This window comes from Stegastes partitus, unplaced genomic scaffold, assembly GCF_000690725.1.
Source record: "Stegastes partitus isolate 25-593 unplaced genomic scaffold, Stegastes_partitus-1.0.2 Scaffold2073, whole genome shotgun sequence".
NCBI classification, from domain to species: Eukaryota; Metazoa; Chordata; class Actinopteri; family Pomacentridae; genus Stegastes; species Stegastes partitus.
In genome coordinates this window covers 21,177-33,257 of record NW_007579804.1, presented here as the reverse complement: position 1 = coordinate 33,257, position 12,081 = coordinate 21,177, and the positions used below count along the sequence as shown (strand labels likewise).

The window sequence follows — 12,081 nt, the reverse complement described above, 5'->3', positions numbered from 1 at the left end:
AATAAGTAACTCCGGTGCGCTATTGTGCGTGGAGCAAACCTTAAACTGGGGGACAACGGAGGACACTGAAACTGAGCGCTGCCAAGTATTACTCGCGCACCAACGCTCCGCATAATACCGGCGAAAGAAAATCTCTCTCCCCGTAAGAGTGTGATATTAGGGGGAAAAAATGCAATATTGTGCAGCATTACTTTGAAGTGTGAATAGATTGCAGAGACATTAGACATGCAGTGCCATCTCACCTAACTGTCTACCCCCTGGGGCTGCAATCAGGACAAAGACGATGGGGGCTGAAAAAGGAGGAGACCGGGAATCTCTGGCAGTGGGTGTGGATGTGTGGATGTGTGTGTGTGTGTGTGTGTGTGTGGATAACCAGCGGCCATCCAGGAGCAGGTGCATGTGTCTGGTAAGTGGGTGAGTGTGTCTCAGACCTCCTCTTTACTTATTCATGAGCAGAATAAGAAGTATAATAAGAAATAACCTCCACGCCCACTGTCAGAAGACTTGAGTTTCGCTGTGGGCTGCGTGTGCGCGCAAATCAGAAGAGGAGTGGCCGGTGCAGTCTGTTAAACAGGGCTGAAAATTCACACAGTCCTCCGAGACAAGAGAGGAACACTCTTTATGAAATATATATATAAAACAAACCTCATGTTTTATTGAGACGAATCTGCTACGGCTGTCACATGCGAGTTCATTCTAGTCACACAAGGCTGTTTAAGAATAGCAATCAGGGCAGTGTTGGTGGTTTGGATGGTTGGTTGGTTGATCAGGCAGTTTTGGTGATTCCGACATTTCATTTAGCACCAATGGAGCGTTGGAATTGTACATTTTTACCAAAATATCTTGATAATTATTGCAATAAATGTTGGACCACACCAACCTCAACAAGGATTGGCATTTCCATTAGTAAATGTAATGAGAATATGCTCACATCTCTTTCCACTATGGATGTGTTACCTTTTGAAAATCCCATTTTCTGCATGAACCCACCACCAGACAGCAGCTTGCACGCTGACAATTTGAGGTTTTATTCATTTTAATGGCAGTGCTCACCTCCCAAATATTCCACTGAAACTATTTCCCCATCACGATCATGAGGGGACACTATTGTTTAGTTCTGCAGTGGTGATTGGTTTAAAGAAATGGACACAGGCCAGAGAAATTTTTCTCTTTTACCACAACGAGGTGCAGCCAGACTACTCTACGCAGCGCTGTATCAGTGCTGGAGAATGGTCTGATTATGCAACAAATCATAATTATGTGTTGGTATACAAAATGGTGAAAAAGTTTGGTTACTTTTTCCCATAACCCAAGATGGCGTCCTCAGATATCTTGTTTTGTTGATAACCCAAGGGTATTCAGTCATAGAGGAAAGAATCTCGAAAATATTCACATTCAAGAAGCAGAAGTCTGAAATCTAAAGTGAAATTACTTTAAGAAGACTGAGCCATGCTGTGAGAGAGATTCATTTTGTTCTATAGATTATTGGAATGAGATAGTTTGACACGGTCTCGAGCAAATCAACCTAAATTCAGTAGATTTAGTTCAGTTACAACCAACTACAACCGTTACCATGCCAACCGGGGGCTAACAACAAAACATCTTTGGCCTCATCCAGCCAGTAACAGAGCCTGGGAACAATCCAAGACAAATTCTCACTGCTCCTCCAAGCAGGCGTCCTCACCTGCTCTTTGACCGGCCAACATGATGCGGTCGACATATTTATAGCCCTACGGCGACCCCATCGCCATGGGAACTTCCTCTTAACAAGCAGAAATGATGGCCTTCCTACGAAGTACCATGAGATCAGACTGGATGACTGTGGTGTGGGACAAAGTGGAGATGGAAGGGGAAGGACAGAGGCATGAGAAACACAGCTGTAGTTGATAAAAAAGACAAGAGGGGAAGTCCAATAATCTGAGATACTTCGCTTGACATGTAAGACCTCGCAACATTTTCACTTCATCCATCAAATAAATGACCGCTCTTAGTGGTCTGACTGAGACTTTTTCTATCATCATCCATTTAAGTGTGAGTAGTATGCTCAGAGTGCGCTTTCAGTTCACGTCCACTACATTTGGCCTTTGCCGTGGAAGTGTATGGTAGCAATACAAACACCAGCGCCACCCTTTAGAGCAGCAGCAGCAGGGCGGTTTCTCTCATGCTGTTCACCAACAATCTCCAGAGTTCATCAGTTGTGTCTGGTATGCAGCATGTTCGGCCACGGGGCACAGTCCAGCAACCTATAAATAACCTCTGGTAGGCCATTAAGACTGTCAACTGGATTGGGGAGGGGGTAAAGGATGGTTAGATAAAAACTATGGAGTAAATGCAAGCAAAATAAACGTATACACATGAGGGATATAACTGGAATTTTAGTTCTGTCAGTGTGGAAAAGTCTCAGAACAATAAGCCGATCCCAATCAAGAGAAGGAGAAGTATTGGTATACAGTATATGTACAATGCATGTGTGCCAACAAGTGTATTTATAGGCCTCTATAAACTTCTTAGAATGTGGTCCCATCTGTGAACTTTCGCCCTAGCCATTCCTATCCGTCTCGCTTTCTCTCTCTGTCCATGTTTATTAATCACTAAGAGAGTCTGCTGTGCAAGTTCATTTCTAAAGCTACTAATGAGCCGTGACAGCCCACTGAACGCCTAAGACCCCATAAAATATGTGAGGTCAGCAGCGCAGAGACAGTGGGGGGACACTGGGCCCGGAGCCACAGAGCTCTGCCTTGCATTGTTATGTTGTGGTGGGTCGGCTGGCGTCTCGCCCCGGGGCTCTGCAACAGTAGCGCTGAGGATCCTATCCAGAGAGCAGAGTGGAGGAAGCAGCAAAGGGTCTGTTTGAGATCAGCAAGGGCCTTCAGTGACCACACGCAGCGAGGCTACCAGTGAGAATATACAGAACAGGCACACATGCGTTTGCCAGTAAATGCTCGGAATTGATTTAAAGGAGTTAAAGTCTGGCATATACGTTTGAGTGACGTTTATGAGACAGATTCACTGAAAGAGCAGTTGCAGTGTTTCCTCCTGCAAGTTTCTAACACTGAAGGAGACTGTTAATGTCCTGTTTTTCAGTAACACACATCCAGTGAAGACAAACCTCACAATCGTCTTGCTCTCTTACACTGAATAAAAAAAAACACAGGAGCTTTACAGCGATTACCGAAATGGAGCACCACCTCTGTGAGTGTAGCTCACCTCTCCAAAACATATCACAAATTAAAGAACGGAAAGAAACTGTTATTGATTGCATATGATGCACGCGTCTAGTGTTGTGGTGACGTCGTCAACAGATGACGTCTACGCTTCATTACAGATTGAATCCTCTGCCATGGATATGTACTGTATGACTGTAAACCAAGCTTTGGCACCAACCTGTGGATTGTGCGTTGGTTGTTTTGCTCATAACGAAACTGGCACAAAAAGGAAGCTCCGTTAGTCTGGAGGCACAATTACCCAACAATAATTTCAAAGAAAAATAATGAGACCATTTCCTGTTCTACAAGACATCCTGTCACTGAGTTCCCAATAAAATGAACTGATTACACAATTCACTGGTATGACAAAGCCACCAAGAAGCTGCTCAAGCTCGGAACTCCAAACACAACAAAATGACATCTGAACTGATGAGTTGTTCTCTCATGAGGTACATGACCACCGAAGAAGAGGACAGACAAGGCCGACATGCTCAGCTACATTTATAGCCACGGGAGTCCGACATGCTTGGACCGCTTTCTGCTAATAAAACCTCTACCTGCCAGGACAACTGGGGACCAGATCTAAATAAACACACGGCCGTGCTTGTGAAACTGTCACAAAATTCATGCATAACCAAGCTACTTTTGCAAACAATGAGGAGGTGTTTCACTTCCTGCCCACGTCTACATCCAGTAAGTACAGCTGCTGGTTGCGAGTCTCCGCTCAGACGGTTAGATTAGCATATTTAGATCACTAATATTATGAGAGGCAGATTAACACATGTTTGGCCTTTCTCCATTTCCGTCGCCTTCTGTAGGGTCAATGGCCATCTCTCTCCCCTCGGTTCACATGCAGACACAGAGGGTCTCTCTCTCTAGTGTCCCTCCGGTGTGCTGAAGGGGTTCTCTGTCTGCCGCCGGGGGGGGAATAGTGTCCCTTTCACGGCTCTCGGACCAAGTGGCCGCGCTGAACGGACACAGGATAAAAGCCACTTCCCTTAAAAGAGAGTCTACACACACACACACACACACACACCAACGTCCATCATGCGCACACGCCCACGCTCGCACACACACTCAGCCCGTTTTATGACAGGATCCTTTCACCCCGGAGACAGTAGCGCTCTCCCTGGGAAAAGCAGGTGTTAAGCCGAGCTGCTTGGTACAGCGTGTCACGCACGACCTCAGGTCCACTGTAAGATCAACGGGCTTTCATTTGCTATAATCTACTGCGAATGAGCTCCCATTATCTCCAGTCGACACATAATCATCGTTCACCACACCAGCCTATTAACAAAGTGGGCTATCAGCAAAGGCCATTCATGATACTACAGCGGCTGCCAAATGTGCCGGAGTGAAAAGGAGGAAATAATCTACTTAATTTTTACGGATCGCAAAGGTGTTTAATATTGAATAATCAAACAGGCATCCGCAGTAGACACTGCAACAAAAGTGACTTGGAATGAAACACTGGAGGGAACATAGCCATTATTTATGTGATTTGTTAACATCTGTGCTTTTCCTACTAAGACATGCCAACATGCGAGAAAGGCTACGAACCATTATGATTAAAGCTCAGCTCATCAATAAGAAACATTATTTAGCCTCAAGCAGTTTACTAGGCACTCTCTGCTCACATTTTCACTCACTGTGGACTCATTATTTACTAAATATAAAGTCCTGTACCACTGTGGAAACAGCACAACCACGACTACAAGGAGAAAGAACTCAAAAATCTCTCTTGCGCAGTGTGATGCAGTTTTAAAAGCAGAGTTTCTTTGGTTACTAATTTTATAAAAACTGAAAAAAAAAGGAATCAACATGTACAACAATTTTACCCAGAGGTTAGCAATACTGTAAAAAAAATAATGACTCTGGGCGGCTGTGGCTCAGGTGGTAGAGCGATTGTCCTCTAATCACAATGTTGGTGGTTCTACCCCCACCCCTCCTCAGTCCAAGTGTCCTTGGGCAAGACACTGAACCCGAAGTTGCTCCCAATGGCAAACAGCACCTTGCATGGCAGCTCTGTTGCCACTGGTGTATGAATGTGTGCGAGAAAACAGTGTAAAGCGCTTTGAGTACCACTATGATAGAAAGACGTGATACAAGTGCAGACTATTTATCTACATACTATAGATATTCTACTACTTACACTTTTAATTTGTTTTAATTATATAATAATTCCAACTGTTGCCATGTGCTTGCTCAAATGGATTCGTGGGCTTCCTCTTCACAATATAATATTGTCAAGAAAGATCTTGACCAGAGACGACTTATGTTATGAATTGCCTTGTATAAATGAAACTGAACTGAATTGAATTCAAGGAATCTGTGTGTGTGTGTCTGTCTTCTCTTCACATATCTCCTCAACCACACATCTCATCTTCTTCAAACTTGGCTGATAGGTTACTGAGGACCAGAGGAAGTGCAGTGTAGAGTTTGAAGTAGATCATATGAACAGTGGTGGTTTTTGGGGTCTTTATGGGGTACTCACTGTGCTCTTTGGCTACCTTTAGGTGGAGCCCCTGTTGCTAGGCAACATCAACAGCAAATGTATGACAGACCAAAGATTTCAAGAAAAAATACTTCACATACATACACATAATTTATAGCAACCTCAGAGGAGAGCAGAATGAGAGTTTCCGTGGGAGTGAAGGTGAAGCTGGTTCGTCTGAGCACGTGACAACAAAGCCTTTGACCTGCTGACCCGACGAGGTGGGGAAGAGGGGGCGCCTCGTGCTGTCATGGAAATATGACAGACTGGAACGGATGGTGCTGTAATTCTTCAGTTCAACATTCAACAGGCAGCAGGATCAAAGAGCAGTCAAGAGGAAGCAGGGGGTAGATGGACTTAATGAGACGGAGAGGGTGCGAGGGCAGGAGAATGATTGACAATAGCAGCTGAGGCTCGATTTAACTTTTAAACCAGGGAAAGGCAAACGGCTGCAGGACCCGAGCGGCCCTAGAGGGTAGTAAAATATGGCCACTTAATAAGTATGTCTGTCATAAATCTGAAAGTGCATGTTTGAATATAGCATGATGGGAATACGCGGTCTTCAGAGCGCAGCTTCCCTCAAATGGTACTTTGTGAACCCAAAACTGAAACAGGACCATGCTGTTAAATTAAGATAATAATAGTGAGAAATGTATTTGCCTTCGTGAGCGACTGCAGGTTGTGTGCTTTTGATATCTTGTGTGTGTGTGTGTGTGACAGAGAGTGTGTTAAGTGGCCAGTAGTCAGATCCTTAGAAAGAGCTTCTGCTGACAGAGTTGGACCACAACAGCGCGGACAGCAGCCAACAAATCCTGCCACAATTATAGACCTCAGCTCTCTGGCCTCCCGAAGGAGCGTCAGCCAGTCGGCCACAATGGGAATGACAACGTGAGAAAAAGGGCAGGCAACGGATGACAACGCAAAAACTTGTTGCTCTTGTTCAAAAATATCTCAAAGTACAGTAGCTTATGTTTGCTTAGAGAACATAAAGTCTTATCGAGGTTAATACCCTGTACTGAAAAAAAACAAAACAGGAATGTTGGGTTAAATTAAAAGCAAATGTGACAGTGAACAGGCAAGTTCTTTCAAAATAAATGTGACTCATTACTTAATTATAGTTCCATTATTTCAACAGGATCAGTACACGTGTATAAAACATGCACACCCTTTATGTAATAGCATTATGAAAGGGCAGCAGAGGTTTTAAAAATTAACAGCCATTATGAAACGCATGTTATCTTAAGAAAGGCCTAAGTTTCACCACTTTCAACAACAGAAACAATGACTGGATTGTCTTCTTTCCAACAATCCTTGACCACCCTCCACTCATCAGTGATTCACTGTTCCATCGGGAAAATGAACTAAATCGAAGCATCAAAATCACTTTATTCTCTACGCTTCATCACAAAATTCACCAGAAATGAACCATTTGTGATTCTGTAAAAACAGAAAACTTAAGAAAGAGATCAATGACTCAGCTGGGACAAAAAAATACGTGATGTCTCAAATGTACTGAGCTTGAACTGCATGTTATGTTTACACAGAGCAAATAGAAGACATTCAAACAAATCAAAAAATTAAGAACACCTGTGGGCATTTCAAAAAATATGATTGTTTCAGGGATTGTTTTTTTTCAATTGTTGTAAAATAAGAATCATAGAAATTCAGGTGCTGTTTTATTTTCTTAGTTTTGCCATTTATGGCATGTGCACTACAATGTTGCGCAATAAGACTATACTGTACAACAGACATTTTGGAATCTGTTTTTTTGCCGATTTCTCTACTTCCAGCCATGGTTGCGATGCTTCCACAGAGGTGCAGAACTTTATCCTGCAACGGAACAATGGGCCCACGTCCATAAATATGTGACAGAAGCAACAAAGGAACTCTTTAAGGTTTGGAGGGTTTAACCCATAGCTGGATTGTGTGATGATTGTTGATACTAGTTCTGCCACTGTCACTCTCATCAGTAAGTGCAGGACCTCTTGCCTTTGATGAAGTGGCTCCGACAGGCAGCCAGACCCAAAACAGCCACCATTCTCCAACGCTGCACTTCCTCGAGTTCCTAAGCGGTGCATCCACAAAGTTTGAAGCAGACTACATGTACAGTTACAATATGCAAAGAACAAGACAGAGGGCGTGTACGCACCACTGCTGCTCTGCTCACACGACCACTGTCATTGATTATAATGGAAGTATAATGTTGCAACAGCTGCTCCACCGATGGTCCGCATATGTTACATGTTCAGTGTGACCACCGCAAAAGTGTGTCTTTAAATGTAGTCGTCTAATGTACAACAAGCATTCTATTTATAAGACGTGTTTGTGTTTGAGGTCTAAAAGCCAGAACTACGCAATATACTGGATCTGTTTCATTCACTCTAAAACCATTACCATAGTAATTGCACACACACACACACACACACACACACAGACACAAAAAACGCTTTCGCATTTTGTCTTCAAAAAGACAAAGCGAGCGCAAAAAAGCATCTCTGTGCCAGTTTTAGGGTTTGAATTCAGACCGGCCATATGCTGGGACGAAGCATCACGTCATCGAGGACGCGCTGGTATGGTCATTGTGTGGCAGAATGCGAGGGAGGCGGCAGTGGGACGTGCATGCGTATTCATTTGTTTGTGGATGGTCTGCATACATTACCACCTACGGCTTGTACAGCCACATCTCCACTCCAAGTCACACACACACACACACACACACACACACACACACACACACACACGGCTGCCTCTTCTTTCACAGCACTCAATAGCCTGAGAAAGTCCTTTGTCGTCCTTCGTTGTCGTGACGACGTGCCTGGGTCCAGTGAATAGAGAGTGGAGGTCTAGCTCTAACAGTCTGTGGGCATTTTAATCAGCTTGTCACACTGTCTGTGGACGAACTACACTTGAGCTCTCCTCTGCCTCTTTCTCAGTCCAGTCATTGGTCTTCTTTCTCTCTCTCTCTCTCTTTTTTTTTTTTTTGGCGTGACACATGTTCAGGATAATCATTTTATGATTTAGAGGCCTCTGGGTGACATGAAACCTGATTTTCTCCTGGATTATTGAAATACAGAGCTGACAATGAAAAAAAAAAAAAGTGCCACATCCAGCCACAAGAGCAATCCACGGTGAACCAGAGTGTAATTGCTAGAATGCCTGGACGGAGGATAGAAAATCTGGTCTGCTTTCTGCCCAACCTCCAGTTTAATAAGTTTTATGGTTATGAAACATGCAGTGTGTCTTCTCAAAGGGCCCAGAATAAGCCTGAAGAAAGCCTCGCTCGTTCCCAGAGGAACTTATTGTTGGACGTTTGAGTTGGGAAGAGGGATGCGAGAACATGATTTGTTTTATTCATGCCGCTCATGACCTCTGGCAAACCCTTGACTCATAACATGCTAAGTGGAGCCAGTCCTGCGTCTCCTTCTGTCTCACACGTCTCAGCATATCCTCCCGCCTGTCCCTCCCTCTCCGTTGCCCCCCCCTACCCACCCTGCCTGGTATCTCAGGCGCCTATCTGGATGCCATGCATTTTCTAAATGTTGAGTCAGGGATTCTTTGTTGCTGTTGTCCTGCAGCGTTATATCGTTACATCATTCCTCATTAACGAGAGAAAACATACTTCAGAGGTGAGATTGGGTCATTTGTCTCTTTACAATCAAACCAAAATGTGAACGGATGTGAAGATAAAATCATTTGGATGCACAATCATTTGTGTAGTTCCCTAGATTGTAATACACTCTTTGTGTTCTCCTGAGCTTTAGGCATTGTTAGCAGAGCTGAGAGTGGTGACCTGAACTTGCAACCCTACTGGTGGCCTTAAGGAAGAGTCGGGTCATTTCCATTTTCACGCTGACTTCTCTGTGTGTCAAATATCAGCATGGCAGTTGCATCCTTTAAGGCGTTTGTGGATGTGTGTCAGCCCAGAAGTCAACTATTCTTATACTAAAAAGTTTCACACTGAGACAAATGGACAAAACCTTTTCCTTCTGGTAGGATTTGCGTCTACGTATTTGCTTGTTGGGTGCTACCTGACTACTAAACCACAAGAAAAATAACAAAACAACGCTAAGCCTCGCTAAGCACACTCACCTCGTTGTGTATGCACGCAAAGACAGCCTACTTTCATCCCAGACGTGTTTCATCTGCAGCCAGGGCACCCATGCTGACATAATCCCCCTGAAGCCCCTAAAAAGGGACCAGTGACAGGCGTTCCTAATTCACATTTCATTCAGGATTGCACTCTAAAGTCCTACAGGTTTTTTTTTTTTTTGCTCATTGGGTGGCTACTGGTGGGTACTTCCTGGTCTCAGTGTGGTAGAAGCGGCTGGTTAAACAGCTTTAAAATCCTAACGCTCTCGTGAACGCTGACAAAAGACAGCTGAAAACAAGCATTTAAGTGGAAAGAAATCTATAAAATTGATCAAGCTGCGCTGACTGACAAAGGTGTCATGAAGTGTATATGCTTATAAGTGGACCAAGCACCCCATTTAGTCATGTAACATTGATGCTCGTCATCGATCCGTACTGAAATGTATTTAGAGCGATACAACCCCTGAGGAAGCATAATTTTAGCATAAAAAATTGATGTTGAATTGTCAATATTGTGTCAGAAACCATAAAAAACAGACATCAACCAACACAATAAGGCACCAGTATACTTCGTCAAAATAGCCCAGGAAACCCCATTCACCTTTATATTTTGCCTGCATCAGACAGTTTTGTAACTTTCTGAAGCAAAAGTTCTGACTTTAACATCCAATTCTTGCAGTGATGGACCAGGCATTAGAGGTGAACAAGTAAGACATGGTTTAAACACCTTTTCTCCCATCTATACGTAAGAAGTGATGCTGTTTGGAGCAACTATGAATGCATTTGATTTCCTATGTGATTAGACAACACATTGAAGAGTCTACATTCCCACTAGTTACTCTCGTAAGCTGTTGTAAGGACAATTGTGGTTCTCGTGATTTCAGTTTCAGACCCCTAAAGAAGCAAAAAAACAAGATCATCAGTCAGTTCCAAGTCAGCAATTCCAGCAAACCACCAGTAAACAGGCTCAGTTGTATCTCACTGATAAATAAAGGAATCTCTGTGTGCCTGTTCTTCTCGACTACCTTACATCGAATACATTCCAAACTTTGCGAGTGCACTGCCAAGAACCAACAGAAGCGCAGTGTCGACTTTGACTGGATGGGCGACGGCCATTTTTGACCTCTGTTTGGGGTCTTAAGCCGAACCTTTGGCTTAAGCATTCTGATAAGAGCCATACAGAAACTGGTTCAGTTCAGATCTGTGAGGCTACGGATTGTGTTGCACTTGGCATTATATTGTATGCCAAGTGTTACAAGGCAAAAAATGTTAACGTCAATACAATTTTAGCGCCAACGTCATCATTTATGTCGACTAATCACAGCAGGATGGAGCTAAGAGACTATCAACGTTGAGTTGAAAGTAGATCGGATGAAGGGTTGTTGCTTTGAGGGTCTTTTGGGATCCTTAGCGGGCCTTTGGCTACCAGGAAACATCATCAAAGGCAAGTGTCATGTGATGTTGTCACCTTCTAATTAAGGCATCTGTGAGGACAATCAAAGATGTATGATTCATGTGATGAGTTCACACTCTGACTGTGGGCTCTGTACGAGTTAATTAATAATGAAGGACACTAGAATAATAATGTAGTCACACATTTGTTGAAATATTACCAGAAAACTGATTTTGCACTCCAGTAAACAATACAACATTCAGTATGAAGCTCGTAGCGGGATTTAGCTGGAAAATACCTCACTGGTGAATAAGCAGCCAAACAGGACATGCAGCGCCACATCCAATCATAATATTTTGATCGGATCCTGTTCCGTTTCCCTATTTGATTCAAAAACGACTTCAGCTCATTTACTTCCGAACTGGTGGCTGTGGAGTGTGGGCAGGTGGGAGTGATATCCTGGCCTTCTGTCAACAAGCCGTGTGACGGACAGCTTCATTAGAAAGAAAATGGACCCCCTCCACACCCCTTCCCCTCCCCTCCGGAGACACGCCTTTGTCCACCCCTTTAGCTTCCTGGGATTGGGAGAGAGGACAATCTGAGCACGTCTTTTAGAGTGGGAGGTCTTCAATTGTCAAATGCTTAATAGACTGTGCTCTCTCCATCTTGCTCAGGAACAGGGAGAGTCGTGCAACCAACACACACACACCCACACACACACACACCGTCTATACTCGCAGACATTACCCCACTATCTGACTCGGAGGCAGAAAATCAAAGATGATTGATGAGTGGAGTCCGGCTGCGTTGAAGGCCTGAGGTGTGCGATTGTGATCTGAGGACAAAGGAATCATTGCCAAAGGTTAAGCATACGATAAGAGCCTCGCGAAGCCACGGAG

General features: G+C 43.9%; 1 protein-coding gene across 2 annotated transcripts in view; it reads right to left on the bottom strand.

The window, feature by feature from the left end:
* LOC103373813 (plexin-B1-like) overlaps nucleotides 1-12,081 on the bottom strand; it is a 69,439-nt gene that overhangs the window by 40,538 nt on the left and 16,820 nt on the right. The window lies entirely within an intron of this gene.